Consider the following 20,000-nt stretch of genomic DNA (forward strand, 5'->3'; position numbering starts at 1 on the left):
ATGTAGCAGAGATAGCAATCGGGGTGTGTGATGCAGAAGAGATAGCAATCGAGGTGTGCGGTGGGAAGGGCCCAGCAGCCAGAATGCATGAAGCGACGGATGAAGCAGTGATGACAACCGGGCTGTGAGGAGAGGAGGGATGCAGCCAAGAAAGCAATCAGGGCTCGAGGCAAGGGATGCATCAAGGATAGCAATCATGTTGTGAGGCGAGATTCCAAAGGCTAAACGTGAGAGGCTGCAGGGTCGACTCAGAGAGGTCTATGCATGTGAGAGGCTGAAAGCAAGGTCAACTCGGAGCGGTCTATGCATCGGGCGCGCTTGGGGCGACTACCAGTGCCAACCCCTTATCCCGCGACGCGTCCGACAAAGAGAACGTTCCAAGGCGGCAGAGGAGGTTACCAGCCGAAGGATGCAGTAGCAATAACAGGTATAGTTCCGCGGCGGCCGAGAAGACTCACCGCATAGGAATCGGGATGCGAGGCGAGGGATGCGGCGGGAAGGCCCCGACGGCTAAACGGAAGAGGCTGCAGGGCCGCCTCGGAATGGTCCAAGCATCGGACGCGATTGGGACGACTACCAGTGCCAACCCCTTATCCCGCGATGCGTCCGATACACAGATAGTTCCAAGGCGGCCGAGGAGCCTCACCGCATATCAATCGGGGTGCGAGGCGAGGGATGGGGCAGGAAGGCCCCAACGGCTAGACGGAAGAGGCTTCAGGGCCACCTCGGAATGCTCCAAGCATCGGACGCGCTTGGGGCGACTACCAGTGCCAACCCCTTATCCCGCGATGCGTCCGATACACAGATGGTTCCAAGGCGGCCGAGGAGCCTCACCGCATAGCAATCGGGGGTGCGAGGCGAGGGATGGGGCGGGAAGGCCCCAACGGCTAGACGGAAGAGGCTTCAGGGCCGCCTCGGAATGGTCCAAGCATCGGACGCGCTTGGGGCGACTACCAGTGACAACCCCTCATCCCGCGATGCGTCCGATACGAAGATGGTTCCAAGGCGGCCGAGGAGCCTCACCGCATAGCAATCGGGGTGCGAGGTGGGGGATGCGGCGAGATGGCCCCAACGGCTAGACGGAAGAGGCCACAGGGCCGCGTCGGAATAGTCCAAGCATCGGACGCGCTTGGGGCGACTACCAGTGACAACCCCTTATCCCGCGATGCGTCCGATACGAAGATAGTTCCAAGGCGGCCGAGGAGCCTCACCGCATAGCAATCCGGGTGCGAGGTGGGGGATGCGGCGAGATGGCCCCAACGGCTAGACGGAAGAGGCTGCAGGGCCGCCTCGGAATAGTCCAAGCATCGGACGCGCTTGGGGCGACTACCAGTGACAACCCCTTATCCCGCGATGCTTCCGATACGAAGACAGTTCCAAGGCGGCCGAGGAGCCTCACCGCATAGCAATGGGGGTGCGAGGTGAGGGATGCGGCGAGATGGCCCCAACGGCTAGACGGAAGAGGCCACAGGGCCGCCTCGGAATAGTCCAAGCATCGGACGCGCTTGGGGCGACTACCAGTGACAACCCCTTATCCCGCGATGCATCCGATACGAAGATAGTTCCCAGGCGGCCGAGGAGCCTCACCGCATAGCAATCGGGGTGCGAGGCGAGGGATGCGGCGAGATGGCCCCAAAGGGTAGACGGAAGAGGCTGCGGGGCCGCCTCGGAATAGTCCAAGCATCGAACGCGCTTGGGGCGACTACCACTGCCAACCCCTTATCCCGCGATGCGTCCGATACACAGATAGTTCCGAGGCGGCCGAGGAGCTGGGGGATGCGGCGAGATGGCCCCAACGGCTAGACGGAAGAGGCTGCAGGGCCGCCTCGGAATAGTCCAAGCATCGGACGCGCTTGGGGCGACTACCAGTGACAACCCCTTATCCCGCGATGCGTCCGATACACAGATAGTTCCGAGGCGGCCAAGGAGCCTCACCGCATAGCAATCGTGGTGCGAGGTGGGGGATGCAGCGAGATGGCCCCAACGGCTAGACGGAAGAGGCTGCAGGGCCGCCTCGGAATGGTCCAAGCATCGGACGCGCTTGGGGCGACTACCACTGCCAACCCCTTATCCCGCGATGCGTCCGATACACAGATAGTTCCAAGGCGGCCGAGGAGCCTCACCGAATAGCAATCGGGGTGCGAGGCGAGGGATGCGGCGAGAAAGCCCCAACGGCTAGAGGGAAGAGGCTTCAGGTCCGCCTCGGAATGGTCCAAGCATCGGACGCGCTTGGGGCGACTACCAGTGACAACCCCTTATCCCGCGACGCGTCCGATACACAGATAGTTCCAAGGCGGCCGAGGAGCCTCACCGCATAGCAATCGGGGTGCGAGGCGAGGGATGCGGCGAGAAGGACCCAACGGCTAGACGGAAGAGGCTTCAGGGCCGCCTCGGAATGGTCCAAGCATCGGACGCGCTTGGGGCGACTACCAGTGACAACCCCTTATCCCGCGACGCGTCCGATACACAGATAGTTCCAAGGCGGCCGAGGAGCCTCACCGCATAGCAATCGGGGTGCGAGGCGAGGGATGCGGCGAGAAGGACCCAACGGCTAGACGGAAGAGGCTTCAGGTCCGCCTCGGAATGGTCCAAGCATCGGACGCGCTTGGGGCGACTACCAGTGACAACCCCTTATCCCGCGACGCGTCCGATACACAGATAGTTCCAAGGCGGCCGAGGAGCCTCACCGCATAGCAATCGGGGTGCGAGGCGAGGGATGCGGCGAGAAGGACCCAACGGCTAGACGGAAGAGGCTTCAGGGCCGCCTCGGAATGGTCCAAGCATCGGACGCGCTTGGGGCGACTACCAGTGACAACCCCTTATCCCGCGATGCGTCCGATACACAGATAGTTCCAAGGCGGCCGAGGAGCCTCACCGCATAGCAATCGGGGTGCGAGGCGAGGGATGCGGCGAGAAGGACCCAACGGCTAGACGGAAGAGGCTTCAGGGCCGCCTCGGAATGGTCCAAGCATCGGACGCGCTTGGGGCGACTACCAGTGACAACCCCTTATCCCGCGACGCGTCCGATACACAGATAGTTCCAAGGCGGCCGAGGAGCCTCACCGCATAGCAATCGGGGTGCGAGGCGAGGGATGCGGCAAGAAGGACCCAACGGCTAGACGGAAGAGGCTTCAGGGCCGCCTCGGAATGGTCCAAGCATCGGACGCGCTTGGGGCGACTACCAGTGACAACCCCTTATCCCGCGACGCGTCCGATACACAGATAGTTCCAAGGCGGCCGAGGAGCCTCACCGCATAGCAATCGGGGTGCGAGGCGAGGGATGCGGCGAGAAGGACCCAACGGCTAGACGGAAGAGGCTTCAGGTCCGCCTCGGAATGGTCCAAGCATCGGACGCGCTTGGGGCGACTACCAGTGACAACCCCTTATCCCGCGACGCGTCCGATACACAGATAGTTCCAAGGCGGCCGAGGAGCCTCACCGCATAGCAATCGGGGTGCGAGGCGAGGGATGCGGCGAGAAGGACCCAACGGCTAGACGGAAGAGGCTTCAGGGCCGCCTCGGAATGGTCCAAGCATCGGACGCGCTTGGGGCGACTACCAGTGACAACCCCTTATCCCGCGACGCGTCCGATACACAGATAGTTCCAAGGCGGCCGAGGAGCCTCACCGCATAGCAATCGGGGTGCGAGGCGAGGGATGCGGCGAGAAGGACCCAACGGCTAGACGGAAGAGGCTTCAGGGCCGCCTCGGAATGGTCCAAGCATCGGACGCGCTTGGGGCGACTACCAGTGACAACCCCTTATCCCGCGACGCGTCCGATACACAGATAGTTCCAAGGCGGCCGAGGAGCCTCACCGCATAGCAATCGGGGTGCGAGGCGAGGGATGCGGCGAGAAGGACCCAACGGCTAGACGGAAGAGGCTTCAGGGCCGCCTCGGAATGGTCCAAGCATCGGACGCGCTTGGGGCGACTACCAGTGACAACCCCTTATCCCGCGACGCGTCCGATACACAGATAGTTCCAAGGCGGCCGAGGAGCCTCACCGCATAGCAATCGGGGTGCGAGGCGAGGGATGCGGCGAGAAGGACCCAACGGCTAGACGGAAGAGGCTTCAGGGCCGCCTCGGAATGGTCCAAGCATCGGACGCGCTTGGGGCGACTACCAGTGACAACCCCTTATCCCGCGACGCGTCCGATACACAGATAGTTCCAAGGCGGCCGAGGAGCCTCACCGCATAGCAATCGGGGTGCGAGGCGAGGGATGCGGCGAGAAGGACCCAACGGCTAGACGGAAGAGGCTTCAGGGCCGCCTCGGAATGGTCCAAGCATCGGACGCGCTTGGGGCGACTACCAGTGACAACCCCTTATCCCGCGACGCGTCCGATACACAGATAGTTCCAAGGCGGCCGAGGAGCCTCACCGCATAGCAATCGGGGTGCGAGGCGAGGGATGCGGCGAGAAGGACCCAACGGCTAGACGGAAGAGGCTTCAGGGCCGCCTGGGAATGGTCCATGCATCGCACGCGCTTGGGGCGACTACCAGTGACAACCCCTTATCCCGCGACGCGTCCGATACACAGATAGTTCCAAGGCGGCCGAGGAGCCTCACCGCATAGCAATCGGGGTGCGAGGCGAGGGATGCGGCGAGAAGGACCCAACGGCTAGACGGAAGAGGCTTCAGGGCCGCCTCGGAATGGTCCAAGCATCGGACGCGCTTGGGGCGACTACCAGTGACAACCCCTTATCCCGCGACGCGTCCGATACACAGATAGTTCCAAGGCGGCCGAGGAGCCTCACCGCATAGCAATCGGGGTGCGAGTCGAGGGATGCGGCGAGAAGGACCCAACGGCTAGACGGAAGAGGCTTCAGGGCCGCCTCGGAATGGTCCAAGCATCGGACGCGCTTGGGGCGACTACCAGTGACAACCCCTTATCCCGCGATGCGTCTGATACACAGATAGTTCCAAGGCGGCCGAGGAGCCTCACCGCATAGCAATCGGGGTGCGAGGCAAGGGATGCGGCGAGAAGGACCCAACGGCTAGACGGAAGAGGCTTCAGGGCCGCCTCGGAATGGTCCAAGCATCGGACGCGCTTGGGGCGACTACCGTTGCCAACCCCTTATCCCGCGATGCGTCTGATACACAGATAGTTCCGAGGCGGCCGAGGAGCCTCACCGCATAGCAATCGGGTTGCGAGGCAGATTATTGGGAAGGGAACCCCCTGGGATGCGGCTCAAGCAGTGCCCAAAGGGACTGGAATGCGGAATCACATCGAGAGACCCAAATGCTATACGAGGGCTCAAATCGAATTATCGATTTGGCCACGACATGGACGCATCGGAACGACTACCTTTGCCGAACCACTCGCAATTGCATCCATACCGAAACCAATAGACATTTCCGTTAGAGCCCTCGCATAGCATTCGGGAATCTCGCATGCCCCTCTAAATCGACCAATGCTGGCGCTCAACGAAAATCCGAGCGCTACCACCGTTCGAGCGCCAGCATTGGTCGAGTTAGAGGGGCACGGGGGAGAATGCTCCAGTCAACACCTCCCCTATATAAGTTATTTGTCCGATTCTCGCACAACCGTAGTCTGCCTCGTCGAATCAAACAACGGTCCCAGATTCCGACTTCCGTTCCGTAGAGACCCAAAAGCTAGATGGAGGCTCGCAAGAAAGAGAGTCGGCGCATAGCAATCGGGTTTCTCGAACGTTTAGGGACCGAGCTCACTTGCGGATAGGGCAAAATCCGCCAAGCAACCCAAAAGCTAGACGGGGGCTCGAATCGAATCGCCTAGGCGGCCACAACAACGACGTGTTGGATCGACTACCAGTGCCAAACCATTCAGCAAGACTAGTCTGTGTCGAGGCCGGATAGAGATTCTCAGAGAGCGCCCGTATAGCATTTAGGAGACCTGCCGCGTCCCTCACACTCGACAAATGGTGGTGCACGTTTATAAATCCGAGCGATCCCAACCCTTTCAAGCACCAACATCGGTCGAGATAGAGGGGCACGGAGGGGGCTGCGTGAGACAACACAGTCCCCTATATAAGTTATTTGTCCGATTCTCACACATCCGAAGAATGGTCATCAAATCGGACAACAGCCCAAACTTCCGACTTCCGTCCCAGAAAGCCCAAGAGCTATCTAAAACGTTCATGGCCGGAACTCGATCGCGGCTATACCAGTCCGCCAAGCAACCCAAAAGCTAGACTGGAGCTCTAGTCGAATCACCTCTGTGGCCATTGCAAGGACGTGTTGGAGCGACTACCATTGCCGAACCATTCCGCAGGTCGAGTCCATACCAAGGCCGCATAGAGATTCACGATGAGCTCCTGCATAGCAATCAGGAGACTTGCCGTGTCCATCACAATCGATAAATCCTGGTGCAAGATTTTTGCATCCGAGCGCTCCAACCAGTCGAGCACCAGCATCAATCGACATAAACGGGCACGGGGGGAGGATGCTCGAGAACACTACCTCCCCTATATAAGTTATTTGTCCGATTCTCAAGCAGCCGAAGTCTGGTCATCGAATCGGGTCAAAGACCACAACTTCCGACTTTACCCACAATGCAAGTCATCGAATCGAACATCGGCCCCCGAGTCGGACTCCATGCGTATGTCAGGTCATCGGACCCAAATTCCGCCTTCCTGCGCATGGCGGGCCATCAATATCAACTCGGTCATCGGACCCAAACTCCGCCTTTCTGCGCATGGCACGCCTTCAAATCGGTCATCGGACCCAAATTCCGCCTTCCTGTGCATGGCGGGCCATCAACATCAACTCGGTCATCGGACCCAAATTCCGCCTTTCTGCGCATGGCACGCCATCAACTCGGTCATCGGACCCAAATTCCGCCTTCCTGCGCATGGCAGGTCATCGGACACAAATTCAGACCTCGCCAATATGCCTACGTATCGAATCGGTCATCGGACCCAACTTCCGACTTCATCCATACTGTAGGGTCTTTGAGGTTGGCGCGGTGCGCTCAACCCGGGGAGTCGACCCATCGAAGCATACACCTCCCCTATATAAGCTATTTGTCCGATTCCCACACCTGTGTAGTTTGCACCTCTGACCAGGACATCGACCCCAACTTCCGAACTCGACTGCAACGACGGCACCAGCGCCTTGGTGCGCACCTTGCGACGCACAGTCCCAACATTCGCCTTCCTGCACATGGCAGGTCATCGGACCCAAATTCCGACCTCGCGAGTATGCCTACATATCGAATCGGTCATCGGACACAACTTCCGACTTCATCCATACCGTAGGGTCTTTGAGGTTGGCGCGGTGCGCTCAACCCGGGGAGTCGACCCAACGAAGCATACACCTCCCCTATATAAGCTATTTGTCCGATTCCCACACCTGTGTAGTTTGCACCTCCGATCAGGACATCGACCCCAACTTCCGAACTCGCCTGCAACGACCGAACCAGCGCCTTGGTGCGCACCTTGCAACGCACAGTGCCAACATTCGCCTTCCTGCACATGGCAGGTCATCGGACCCAAATTCCGACCTCGCGAGTATGCCTACATATCGAATCGGTCATCGGACCCAACTTCCGACTTCATCCATACCGTAGGGTCTTTGAGGTTGGCGCGGTGCGCTCAACCCGGGGAGTCGACCCAACGAAGCATACACCTCCCCTATATAAGCTATTTGTCCGATTCCCACACCTGTGTAGCTTGCACCTCCGATCAGGACATCGACCCCAACTTCCGAACTCGACTAAAAAGACCGCACCAGCACCTTGGTGTGCACCTTGCAACGCACAGTGCCAACATTCGCCTTCCTGCACATGGCAGGTCATCGGACCCAAATTCCGACCTCATGAGCATACCTACTAATCGAATCGGTCATCGGACCCAACTTCCGACTTCATCCATACCGTAGGGTCTTTGAGGTTGGCGCGGTGCGCTCAACCTGGGGAGTCGACCCATCGAAGCATACACCTCCCCTATATAAGCTATTTGTCCGATTCCGACACCTGTGTAGTTTGCACCTCCGCTCAGGACATCGACCCCAACTTCCGAACTCGCCTGCAACGACCGAACCAGCGCCTTGGTGCGCACCAAAAGTGCGCACTTTTGGAGGGCACTTTTGTGCGCTCCAAAGGTGCGCACTTTTGGAGGGCACTTTTGTGCGCTCCAAAGGTGCGCACTTTTGGAGGGCACTTTTTGGAGGGCACTTTTGTGCGCTCCAAAGTTGCGCACTTTTGGAGGGCACTTTTTGGAGGGCACTTTTCTGCGCTCCAAAGGTGCGCACTTTTGGAGGGCACTTTTTGGAGGGCACTTTTCTGCGCTCCAAAGGTGCGCACTTTTGGAGGGCACTTTTTGGAGGGCACTTTTCTGCGCTCCAAAGGTGCGCACTTTTGGAGGGCACTTTTTGGAGGGCACTTTTCTGCGCTCCAAAGGTGCGCACTTTTGGAGGGCACTTTTGTGCACTCCAAAGGTGCACACTTTTGGAGGGCACTTTTTGGAGGGCACTTTTCTGCACTCCAAAGGTGCGCACTTTTGGAGGGCACTTTTTGGAGGGCACTTTTGTGCGCTCCAAAGGTGCGCACTTTTGGAGGGCACTTTTTGGAGGGCACTTTTGTGCGCTCCAAAGGTGCGCACTTTTGGAGGGCACTTTTGTGCACTCCAAAGGTGCGCACTTTTGGAGGGCACTTTTCCTGCGCTCCAAAGGTGCACACCTAGGTGAGCACCTTCGACCACACCTTGTAGCACACCAAACTCTGACTTTCGACTTCATCCGCAATGCAGGGTCTTTGAGGTTGGCGCAATGCGCACAACCAGGGGAGTCGACCCATCAAACCCAACACCTCCCCTATATAAGCTATTTGTCTGATTCTCATACATGCGTAGCCTGCAGGAGCAATTAGGACATCGACCCCAACTTTCGGCTTCTAAACGAAAACAAGGTCTTTGAGGTTGGTGTAATGCGAACAACTAGGGGAGTCAACCCATCAAACCCAACACCTCCCCTATATAAGCTATTTGTCTGATTCTCATACATGTGTAGTCTACAGGAGCAATTAGGACATCGACCCCAACTTTTGACTTCTTAACGAAAACAAGGTCTTTGAGGTTGACGTAATGCGCACAACCAGGGGAGTCGACCCATCAAACCCAACACCTCCCCTATATAAGCTATTTGTCCGATTCTCATACATGTGTAGCCTACAGGAGCCATTAGGACATTGACCCCAACTTTTGACTTCTTAACGAAAACAAGGTCTTTGAGGTTGGCGTAATGCGCACAACCAAGGGAGTTGACCCATCAAACCCAACACCTCCCCTATATAAGCTATTTGTCTGATTCTCATACATGTGTAGCCTGCAACAACGATTAGGACATCCACCCCAACTTCTGAATTCGTCTGCGTTGACCGCACCAAAGGTGCACGCCTTGGTGCTCACCAAAATCCGACTTCCGACTTCTTCTGCTATGCGGGGTCTTTGAGGTTGGCGCAGTGCGCACAACCAGGGGAGTCAACCCACCGAATGCAACACCTCCCCTATATAAGCTATTTGTCTGATTCTCATACATGCGTAGACTGCAGCAATGATTAGGACATCCACCCCAACTTTTGACTTCTTAAACAAGACAGGGTCTTTGAAGTTGGTGCAGTGCACACAACCAGGGGAGTCGACCCATCAAACGCAACACCTCCCCTATATAAAGCTATTTGTCCGATTCTCATACGTGTAGTCTGCAGCAGCGATTAGGACATCGACCCCAACTTCCGAATTCGTTTGCATTGACCGCACCAAAGGTGCACGCCTTGGTGTGCACCTTGGAGTGCACTTTGGTGCTCACCTCGGTGCACACTTTGGTGTGCACCTCGGTGTGCACCAAAGGTGCGCACCTTGGAGCGCACCAAAGGTGTACACTTTGGAGCGCACCACATAGGGTCTTTGAGAGGTTGGCGCAGTGCGCACACCAAGGTGGGTGTTGAGGTGCGTGCCGAGGTGGGTGGGTGCTAGGGTGCGCTCCATGGTGGGTGCCAGGGTGGGTGCGTGCTAGGGTGGATTCCAAAGAGGGTCATAGGGTGGGTGCCAAGGTGGGTTGGTGATATAGTGGGTTCAAAGGTGGGTACTAGGGTGGGTTCCAAGGTGGGTCACAAGTTGGGTGCCAGGATGCGTGGGTGTTAGGTTGGGTGCCAAGGTGGGCTCCTGCGTGGGTGGGTGCTAGGGTGGGTTTCAAGGTGGACGCGAGGGCGGGTGCCAAGGTGGGTAACAAGTTGGGTGTTAGGATGGGTGAGTGCTAGAGTGGGTGCCAAGGTGGGTGGGTGCTAAGGTGGATGCCAAGGTGGTTCACAGGGTGGGTGGGTTCTAGGGTGAGTTCCAAGGTGGGTCACAGGTTTAGTGCTAGGGTGCGTGTCAAGGCGGGTGTCGAGGTGCCTGGGTGCTAGGGTGTGGATGCCAATGTGGGTCATAGGGTGGGTACTAGGGTGGGCTGCAATGTGGGTGCCAAGGTGGGTAACATGCTCGGTTGGTTCTAAATTGGGTGTCAGGGTGGGTGTGCACCCACCTTGCCCGAGGTGGGTGCCAAGGTGCCAGTGTGGGTGGGTGCTAAGGTGGATGCCAAGGTGGGTGAGAAGGTGGGTGATAGGTTGAGTGGTAGGATGGGTGGGTGCCAAGATGGGTCACAGGGTGGGTGCAAGGGTGGGTAGGTGCTAGGGTTGGTGTCAGGGTGGGTGGGTGCTAGGTTGGGTTCCAAGGTGGGTGCGAGGGTGAGTGTCAAGGTGGGTCACAGGTTAGGTGCTAGGATGGGTGAGTGCTAGGGTGCAAAGGTGCCAGGGTGGGTGCTAGGATGGGTCGATGCTAGGGTGAGTGGCAAGGTGGGTCCACAAGTGTCAAGGTGGGTGCCGAGGTGGGTGCCAACTTGGGTTCCAAGGTGGGTGCCAAGTGGGCGACTGCTATGGTGGATGCCAAGGTGGGTCACGGGGTGGGTGCCAAGTTGCTAGGTTGTGTTCCAAGGTGGGTGCCAACGTGGCTGCTAGGGTGCGTGGGTTAAAGGGTGTGTCACAACGTGGGTGCCAGGATGGGTGCGCACCCACACTGGCCAAGACGGGTGCAAGGTTGGGTTCCAAGCCCGGTCACAGGCTGGGTGCTAGGATGGGTGGGTGCCAAGGTGGGCACCAGGGTGGGTGCACCCACCCTGGCCAAGGTGGGTCACGGGGTGGGTCCTAGGGTGGGTAACAGGGTGGGTACTAAGGTGCGTGCCAAGGTGGGTCATGGGGTGGGTGCCAAGGTGGGCACCAGGGTGGGTGTGCACCAACCCTAGCCAGGGTAGGTCACGGGGTGGTTGTCGGGGTGGGCGTCAAGGAGCCAAGGTGGGTGGCAAGTAGCCAAGTTGCGTGCCAAGGTGGGTGTCGGGGTGGGTGCCAAGGATCCAAGGTGGGTGCCAAGGAACCAAGGTGGGTGTCTGGGTGGGTGCCGAGGTGGGAGCCAGGGTGGGTCCCAAGGTGAGTGCAAAGGTGGGTGCCAGGGTCAAGGTGAGTGCCAATGTGGGTTCCAAGGTGCCAGGGTCAGGGTGAGTGCCAATGTGGGTTCAAAGGTGCTAAGTTGGGTGCGAGGTTGGGTGCGAGGGTGGGTGGGTGCCAAGGTGTGCTAGGTGGAAGCCCGGGTGGGTCGGCATCCCATGGGTGTCGAGTTGGGTGCCTGATGGGTGCTTCTTGTCAAGTTTTAGTCGTCGGGACTCATTTCGAGCCTTAGAGGTCGTTTCTTGTCCGGTTGCCCTGTCTTCGACCTGGGAACCCAATTTTGGTCCTCGGGTCCCATTTTTTTTTGTCTCGCATCCCACTTTTGGCCTGTGGCCTTTTCGGGGTCGATTCTCGTTTTGGGCATCAGAGCATGTTTCTTCTCCTAAAACCCAATATTTGTTTATTAAGTCTCGGAACACATTTTTGTTCTCGTGGACCCATCATGGGTCTTGGAACGCATTTGTGGTCCTTGGGTCCCATTTTGCATCCCGAAACTTGTGTTTTGGTGCTTGATCCCTATTTTGGGTGCCCACCTTGCACCAAGTGCGCACCCGGGGCAAACCGAGCGCCTTGGTGCACCGGGGCAAGATCGAGCGTGCACCCGAGGCGCCCCGAACATGCACCAAGGTGCACTCGGCCCACATGTGAGCGCAGGTCGTTGCGCCCGAGGTGGTGTGTGGGCACCGCGTTGCAGACGGGACACTGCACGCACACGACGCCCCGTCCAGGTGCACGCACGTAGGCCGGGCCGGGTGCACACCCGACGCCCTAGCAAGGTGCGCGCACCCGGGCAGGGCTCACACTTGGCGAACGGGGCGCACTTCGCGAGGGAGGGTGTGCACCTCGACGGGGGTGGGTGGCCGGGGTGGATTCGCACGTGGGTCGCGGTTTGCTAAGTACACACTGCGACAAGCTCATAACGGGTGCGATCATACCAGCGTTAGTGCACCGGATCCCATCAGAACTCCGCAGTTAAGCGCGCTTGGGCCGGAGTAGTACTGGGATGGGTGACCTCCCGGGAAGTCCCGGTGTTGCACCCTTTCTTAGTTTTTCGCCGGGCGTCGCAATGCTATTTGAATAAACCTTTTGCCCGTTTGCGTTCTCGTCGGGGCCGGGCCGGGCCGGGGTGCGCTGCCCGCACTACCGCGCGCGCGGGGGCGACACCGAGCGCGCACCCGAGGCGCCCCGAGCACACAGGCCACGGTGCAACCCGGGCGTTGTGCGCGCACCCCGGTGCGCCCGAGGTGCTGCGCGCGCACCCAGGTGAAATCGGTGTGCACCTCGGCCAGTGCGCGCTCGGTCGAGTCGCGCACGTTGGCCAAGGTGCACGGTGATGTTTCTTACTCTAAGGTTCCGCACCAGACGCCCGGGACAGGTGAGCGAAGCTGGGCGGGGCCGGGTGCGCGGTCGGGGCAGGTGCACGCAGCTGGAGAGAGCTTTGGAGCACACCAGAGGTGCGCACCTTGGAGCACACTTCGGAGCGCACCAATGATGCGCTCCATTCAAAAGTTTCCTGAAAAGGCAAAAAAAGTTGAGATTATAGAATTTCCCACTTGAGAGATTGTAAAAAAAAAAAATTTAAAATGAAGGAAACGCGGGTGCCAAGGTGTGCGCGCCCGGGTGCGCAGCCCAGCCAAGGTGTGCGCACCAAGGCGCCCACCCTGGCGAAGGTGCACGCAAGGTGCGCACCCGAGGCAAACCGGACAATTAACCCAACTTTCGACTTCGCGCGCACCTGCGCACCTTGGAGCGCACTTCGGAGCGCTCCTTGGTGCGCACCAATCTTGGGCACCTCGGAGTGCACCATGGCGCCCACCAAGGTGCGCACCCGGGGCAAACCGAGCTCCGACTTCGTGCGCACCTTGGAGCGCACGAAAGGTGCGCACCATGGCGCCCACCAAGGTGCGCAGCCCAGCCAAGGCGTGCGCATCAAGGTGCGCACCCTGGCGAAGGTGCGCACCCGGGGCAAACCGAGCTCCGACTTCGTGCGCACCTTGGAGCGCACAAAGGGTGCGCAACCCAGCCAAGGTGTGCGCACCCCGGGCAAACCGAGCTCCGAATCGTGCGCACCTTGGAGCACACTTCGGAGCCCTCCTTGGTGCGCACCGATGTTGCGCACCTCGGAGCGCACCCGGGGAAAACAATGCAATTAACCCGACTTTCGACTTCGTGGGCACCTCGGAGCGCTCTCGGGTTCGCACCTCGGAGCACACCGAGGTGCGCACCTTTGATGCGCTGCCTTCACCAATTTCCAGAAAAGGCAAGAAAACATTGAGAAGGTGTGCGCACCGAGGTGCCCACCCTGGCGAAGGTGCACGCGAGGTGCGCACCCGGGGCAAACCGGGCTCCGACTTCGTGCACGCCATGCTGCGCACCTTGGAGGGCCATGGTGCGCACCTTGGAGCACACTTCGGAGCGCTCAATGGTGCCCAACCCAGCCAAGGTGCCCACCGCGGCGAAGGTGCACGCGAGGTGCGCACCCGGGGCAAACCGGGCTCCGACTTCGTGCACGCCGCACCTTGGAGCACACTTCGGAGCGCTCCTTGGTGCGCACCAGGGCGCGCAACCCAGCCGAGGTGCCCACCCCGGCGAAGGTGCACGCGGGGTGCGCACCCGGGGCAAACCGGGCTCCGACTTCGTGCACGCCATGGTGCCCACCGCGCCAAGGTGCACGCGAGGTGCGCACCCGGGGCAAACCGGGCTCCGACTTCGTGCACGCCGCACCTTGGAGCACACTTCGGAGCGCTCCTTGGTGCGCACCAGGGCGCGCAACCCAGCCGAGGTGCCCACCCCGGCGAAGGTGCACGCGAGGTGCGCACCCGGGGCAAACCGGGCTCCGACTTCGTGCACGCCATGGTGCCCACCGCGGCGAAGGTGCACGCGAGGTGCGCACCCGGGGCAAACCGGGCTCCGACTTCGTGCACGCCGCACCTTGGAGCACACTTCGGAGCGCTCCTTGGTGCGCACCATGGTGCCCACCAGGGCGCGCAACCCCGCCGAAGGTGCACGCGAGGTGCGCACCCGGGGCAAACCGGGCTCCGACTTCGTGCACGCCGCACCTTGGAGCACACTTCGGAGCGCTCCTTGGTGCGCACCAGGGCGCGCAACCCCGCCGAAGGTGCACGCGAGGTGCGCACCCGGGGCAAACCGGGCTCCGACTTCGTGCACGCCATGGTGCGCACCAGGGTGCCCACCGCGGCGAAGGTGCGCACCCGGGGCAAACCGGGCTCCGACTTCGTGCACGCCGCACCTTGGAGCACACTTCGGAGCGCTCCTTGGTGCGCACCAGGGCGCGCAACCCAGCCGAGGTGCCCACCCCGGCGAAGGTGCACGCGAGGTGCGCACCCGGGGCAAACCGGGCTCCGACTTCGTGCACGCCATGGTGCCCACCGCGGCGAAGGTGCGCACCCGGGGCAAACCGGGCTAGGACTTCGTGCACGCCGCACCTTGGAGCACACTTCGGAGCGCTCCTTGGTGCGCACCATGGTGCCCACCAGGCCGCGCAACCCAGCCAAGGTGTGCGCACCAAGGTGCACGCGAGGTGCGCACCCGGGGCAAACCGGGGTCCGGCTTCGTGCACGCCGCACCTTGGAGCACACATCGGGGCGCTCCCGGGTTCGCACCGGCGTTGCGCACCGTGGTGGGCACCTCGGAGCGCACCGTGGTGGGCACCTCGGAGCACACCAAGGTGGGCAGCGAGGTGCGCACCTTTGATGCGATGCCTTCACTAATTTCCATAAAAGGCAAAAGAAAACGAGATTTTAAAATTTCCATTTTGAAAGATAGTGAGAAAAAGGGAATGCTGGTGCCATCTTGAGCCCGCCCTGGTGCGCAGCCCAGCCAAGGTGTGCGCACCAAGGTGCCCACCCTGGCGAAGGTGCGCGCCCGGGCAATTAACCCAACTTCCAACTTCGCGCGCGCCAGGGTGGGAGCGCACCCAACAACCGGGCCTGGGAAGAGCCAATGCGAGAAACCCCACCAAACGCTCTGACAAAAAAAGAGGGGGCGCTCCAGTAACCCCGCTTCGGAGCGCACCCTGGGCAAACCCAGCCAGGGTGCCCACCCCGGCCAAGGTGCAGGCGAGGTGCGCACCCGGGGCAAACCGGGCTCCGACAACGTGCACGCCGCACCTTGGAGCACACTTCGTAGCGCTCCCGGGTGCGCACCTCAGAGCACACCAAGGTGGGCAGCGAGGTGCGCACCTTTGATGCGCTGCCTTCACTAATTTCCAGAAAAGGCAAAAAAAAGAGGAGATTTTAAAATTTCCGTTTTGAAAGATAGTGAAAAAAACGGAACGCGGGTGCCATCTTGAGCCCGCCCGGGTGCACAGCCCAGGTAAGGTGCCCACCCTGGCAAAGGTGCGCACCCGGGCAATTAACCCTACTTCCGACTTCGTGCGCGCCAGGGTGGCAACCGGGCCTGGGAAGAGCCAATGCGAGAAACCCCACCAAACGCTCCGACAAAAAAAGAGGCGGCGCTCCAATAACCCCGCTTCGGAGCGCAGCCGGGGCAAACCCAGCCAAGGTGCCCACCCCGACGAAGGTGCACGCGAGGTGCGCACCCGGGGCAAACCGGGCTCCGACAACGTGCACGCAGCACCTTGGAGCACACTTCGAAGCACTCCCGGGTGCCCACCGGCGTTGCGCACCGTGGTGGGCAGCGAGGTGCGCACCTTTGATGCGCTGCCTTCACTAATTTCCAGAAAAGGCAAAAAAAAATGAGATTTTAAAATTTCCGTTTTGAAAGATAGTGAAAAAAACGGAACGCGGGTGCCATCTTGAGCCCGCCCTGGTGCGCAGCCCAGGCAAGGCATGCGCACCAAGGTGCCCACCCGCGGTGCACGCCCGGGGCAAACCGGGCTCCGACTTCGTGCAGGCCGCACCTTGGAGCACACTTCGGAGCGCTCCTTGGTGCGCACCATGGTGCCCACCAGGGCGCACCCGGGGCAAACCGGGCTCCGACTTCGTGCACGCCGCACCTTGGAGCACACATCGGAGCGCTCCCAGGTTCGCACCAGCGTTGCGCACCTTTGATGCGCTGCCTTCACTAATTTCCAGAAAAGGCAAAAAAAAACGATATTTTAAAATTTCCGTTCTGAAAGATAGTGAAAAAAACGGAACGCGGGTGCCATCTTGAGCCCTTCCTGGTGCGCAGCCCAGGCAAGTTGTGCGCACCAAGGTGCCCACCCTGGCGGAGGTGCGCGCCCGGGGCAAACCGGGCTCCGACTTCGTGCACTGCATGGTGCCCACCAAGGCGCGCAACCCAGCCAAGGTGCCCACCGCAGCGAAGGTGCACGCGAGGTGCGCACCCGAGGTGCACACCCGGGGCAAACCGAGCTCCGACTTCGTGCACGCCGCACCTTGGAGCACACTTCAGAGCGCTCCTTGGTGCGCACCAGGGCGCGCAACCCAGCCAAGGTGCTCACCCCGGCGAAGGTGCACGCGAGGTGCGCACCCGGGGCAAGCCGGGCTCGGACTTCGTGCACGCCGCACCTTGGAGCACACATCGGAGCGCTCCCGGGTTCGCACCAGCATTGCGCACCTTTGATGCGCTGCCTTCACTAATTTCCAGAAAAGGCAAAAAAAAAAAAAAAACGAGATTTTAAAATTTCCGTTTTGAAAGATAGTGAAAAAAACGGAACGCGGGTGCCATCTTGAGCCCGCCCTGGTGTGCAGCCCAGGCAAGTTGTGCGCACCAAGGCACCCACCCTGGCCAAGGTGGGTCACGGGGTGGGTCCTAGGGTGGGTAACGGGGTGGGTACTAAGGTGCGTGCCAAGGTGGGTCATGGGGTGGGTGCCAAGGTGGGCACCAGGGTGGGTGTGCACCAACCCTAGCCAGGGTAGGTCACGGGGTGGTTGTCGGGGTGGGCGTCAAGGAGCCAAGGTGGGTGGCAAGTAGCCAAGTTGCGTGCCAAGGTGGGTGTCGGGGTGGGTGCCAAGGATCCAAGGTGGGTGCCAAGGAACCAAGGTGGGTGTCTGGGTGGGTGCCGAGGTGGGAGCCAGGGTGGGTCCCAAGGTGAGTGCAAAGGTGGGTGCCAGGGTCAAGGTGAGTGCCAATGTGGGTTCCAAGGTGCCAGGGTCAGGGTGAGTGCCAATGTGGGTTCAAAGGTGCTAAGTTGGGTGCGAGGTTGGGTGCGAGGGTGGGTGGGTGCCAAGGTGTGCTAGGTGGAAGCCCGGGTGGGTCGGCATCCCATGGGTGTCGAGTTGGGTGCCTGATGGGTGCTTCTTGTCAAGTTTTAGTCGTCGGGACTCATTTCGAGCCTTAGAGGTCGTTTCTTGTCCGGTTGCCCTGTCTTCGACCTGGGAACCCAATTTTGGTCCTCGGGTCCCATTTTTTTTTGTCTCGCATCCCACTTTTGGCCTGTGGCCTTTTCGGGGTCGATTCTCGTTTTGGGCATCAGAGCATGTTTCTTCTCCTAAAACCCAATATTTGTTTATTAAGTCTCGGAACACATTTTTGTTCTCGTGGACCCATCATGGGTCTTGGAACGCATTTGTGGTCCTTGGGTCCCATTTTGCATCCCGAAACTTGTGTTTTGGTGCTTGATCCCTATTTTGGGTGCCCACCTTGCACCAAGTGCGCACCCGGGGCAAACCGAGCGCCTTGGTGCACCGGGGCAAGATCGAGCGTGCACCCGAGGCGCCCCGAACATGCACCAAGGTGCACTCGGCCCACATGTGAGCGCAGGTCGTTGCGCCCGAGGTGGTGTGTGGGCACCGCGTTGCAGACGGGACACTGCACGCACACGACGCCCCGTCCAGGTGCACGCACGTAGGCCGGGCCGGGTGCACACCCGACGCCCTAGCAAGGTGCGCGCACCCGGGCAGGGCTCACACTTGGCGAACGGGGCGCACTTCGCGAGGGAGGGTGTGCACCTCGACGGGGGTGGGTGGCCGGGGTGGATTCGCACGTGGGTCGCGGTTTGCTAAGTACACACTGCGACAAGCTCATAACGGGTGCGATCATACCAGCGTTAGTGCACCGGATCCCATCAGAACTCCGCAGTTAAGCGCGCTTGGGCCGGAGTAGTACTGGGATGGGTGACCTCCCGGGAAGTCCCGGTGTTGCACCCTTTTTTAGTTTTTCGCCGGGCGTCGCAATGCTATTTGAATAAACCTTTTGCCCGTTTGCGTTCTCGTCGGGGCCGGGCCGGGCCGGGGTGCGCTGCCCGCACTACCGCGCGCGCGGGGGCGACACCGAGCGCGCACCCGAGGCGCCCCGAGCACACAGGCCACGGTGCAACCCGGGCGTTGTGCGCGCACCCCGGTGCGCCCGAGGTGCTGCGCGCGCACCCAGGTGAAATCGGTGTGCACCTCGGCCAGTGCGCGCTCGGTCGAGTCGCGCACGTTGGCCAAGGTGCACGGTGATGTTTCTTACTCTAAGGTTCCGCACCAGACGCCCGGGACAGGTGAGCGAAGCTGGGCGGGGCCGGGTGCGCGGCCGGGGCAGGTGCACGCAGCTAGAGAGAGCTTTGGAGCACACCAGAGGTGCGCACCTTGGAGCACACTTCGGAGCGCACCAATGATGCGCTCCATTCAAAAGTTTCCTGAAAAGGCAAAAAAAGTTGAGATTATAGAATTTCCCACTTGAGAGATTGTAAAAAAAAAAATTTAAAATGAAGGAAACGCGGGTGCCAAGGTGTGCGCGCCCGGGTGCGCAGCCCAGCCAAGGTGTGCGCACCAAGGCGCCCACCCTGGCGAAGGTGCACGCAAGGTGCGCACCCGAGGCAAACCGGACAATTAACCCAACTTTCGACTTCGCGCGCACCTGCGCACCTTGGAGCGCACTTCGGAGCGCTCCTTGGTGCGCACCAATCTTGGGCACCTCGGAGTGCACCATGGCGCCCACCAAGGTGCGCACCCGGGGCAAACCGAGCTCCGACTTCGTGCGCACCTTGGAGCGCACGAAAGGTGCGCACCATGGCGCCCACCAAGGTGCGCAGCCCAGCCAAGGCGTGCGCATCAAGGTGCGCACCCTGGCGAAGGTGCGCACCCGGGGCAAACCGAGCTCCGACTTCGTGCGCACCTTGGAGCGCACAAAGGGTGCGCAACCCAGCCAAGGTGTGCGCACCCCGGGCAAACCGAGCTCCGAATCGTGCGCACCTTGGAGCACACTTCGGAGCCCTCCTTGGTGCGCACCGATGTTGCGCACCTCGGAGCGCACCCGGGGAAAACAATGCAATTAACCCGACTTTCGACTTCGTGGGCACCTCGGAGCGCTCTCGGGTTCGCACCTCGGAGCACACCGAGGTGCGCACCTTTGATGCGCTGCCTTCACCAATTTCCAGAAAAGGCAAGAAAACATTGAGAAGGTGTGCGCACCGAGGTGCCCACCCTGGCGAAGGTGCACGCGAGGTGCGCACCCGGGGCAAACCGGGCTCCGACTTCGTGCACGCCATGCTGCGCACCTTGGAGGGCCATGGTGCGCACCTTGGAGCACACTTCGGAGCGCTCAATGGTGCCCAACCCAGCCAAGGTGCCCACCGCGGCGAAGGTGCACGCGAGGTGCGCACCCGGGGCAAACCGGGCTCCGACTTCGTGCACGCCG

The 20,000-nt window shown here is 60.6% G+C and overlaps 2 non-coding genes across 2 annotated transcripts; both read left to right on the top strand.

Annotated features, from left to right (window-relative positions):
• The first annotated feature begins 12,374 nt into the window (after positions 1–12,374).
• On the top strand, positions 12,375–12,493 carry LOC131863374 (5S ribosomal RNA). Its single transcript, XR_009362295.1, has one exon. It is a non-coding gene; the product is annotated as a 5S ribosomal RNA (ribosomal RNA).
• Positions 12,494–18,407: 5,914 nt separating this feature from the next.
• On the top strand, positions 18,408–18,526 carry LOC131863375 (5S ribosomal RNA). The gene has a single exon (XR_009362296.1). It is a non-coding gene; the product is annotated as a 5S ribosomal RNA (ribosomal RNA).
• Positions 18,527–20,000: the final 1,474 nt, after the last annotated feature.

The sequence above is a fragment of the Cryptomeria japonica genome, unplaced genomic scaffold (genome assembly GCF_030272615.1).
Source record: "Cryptomeria japonica unplaced genomic scaffold, Sugi_1.0 HiC_scaffold_61, whole genome shotgun sequence".
Classification (NCBI taxonomy): Eukaryota; Viridiplantae; Streptophyta; class Pinopsida; order Cupressales; family Cupressaceae; genus Cryptomeria; species Cryptomeria japonica.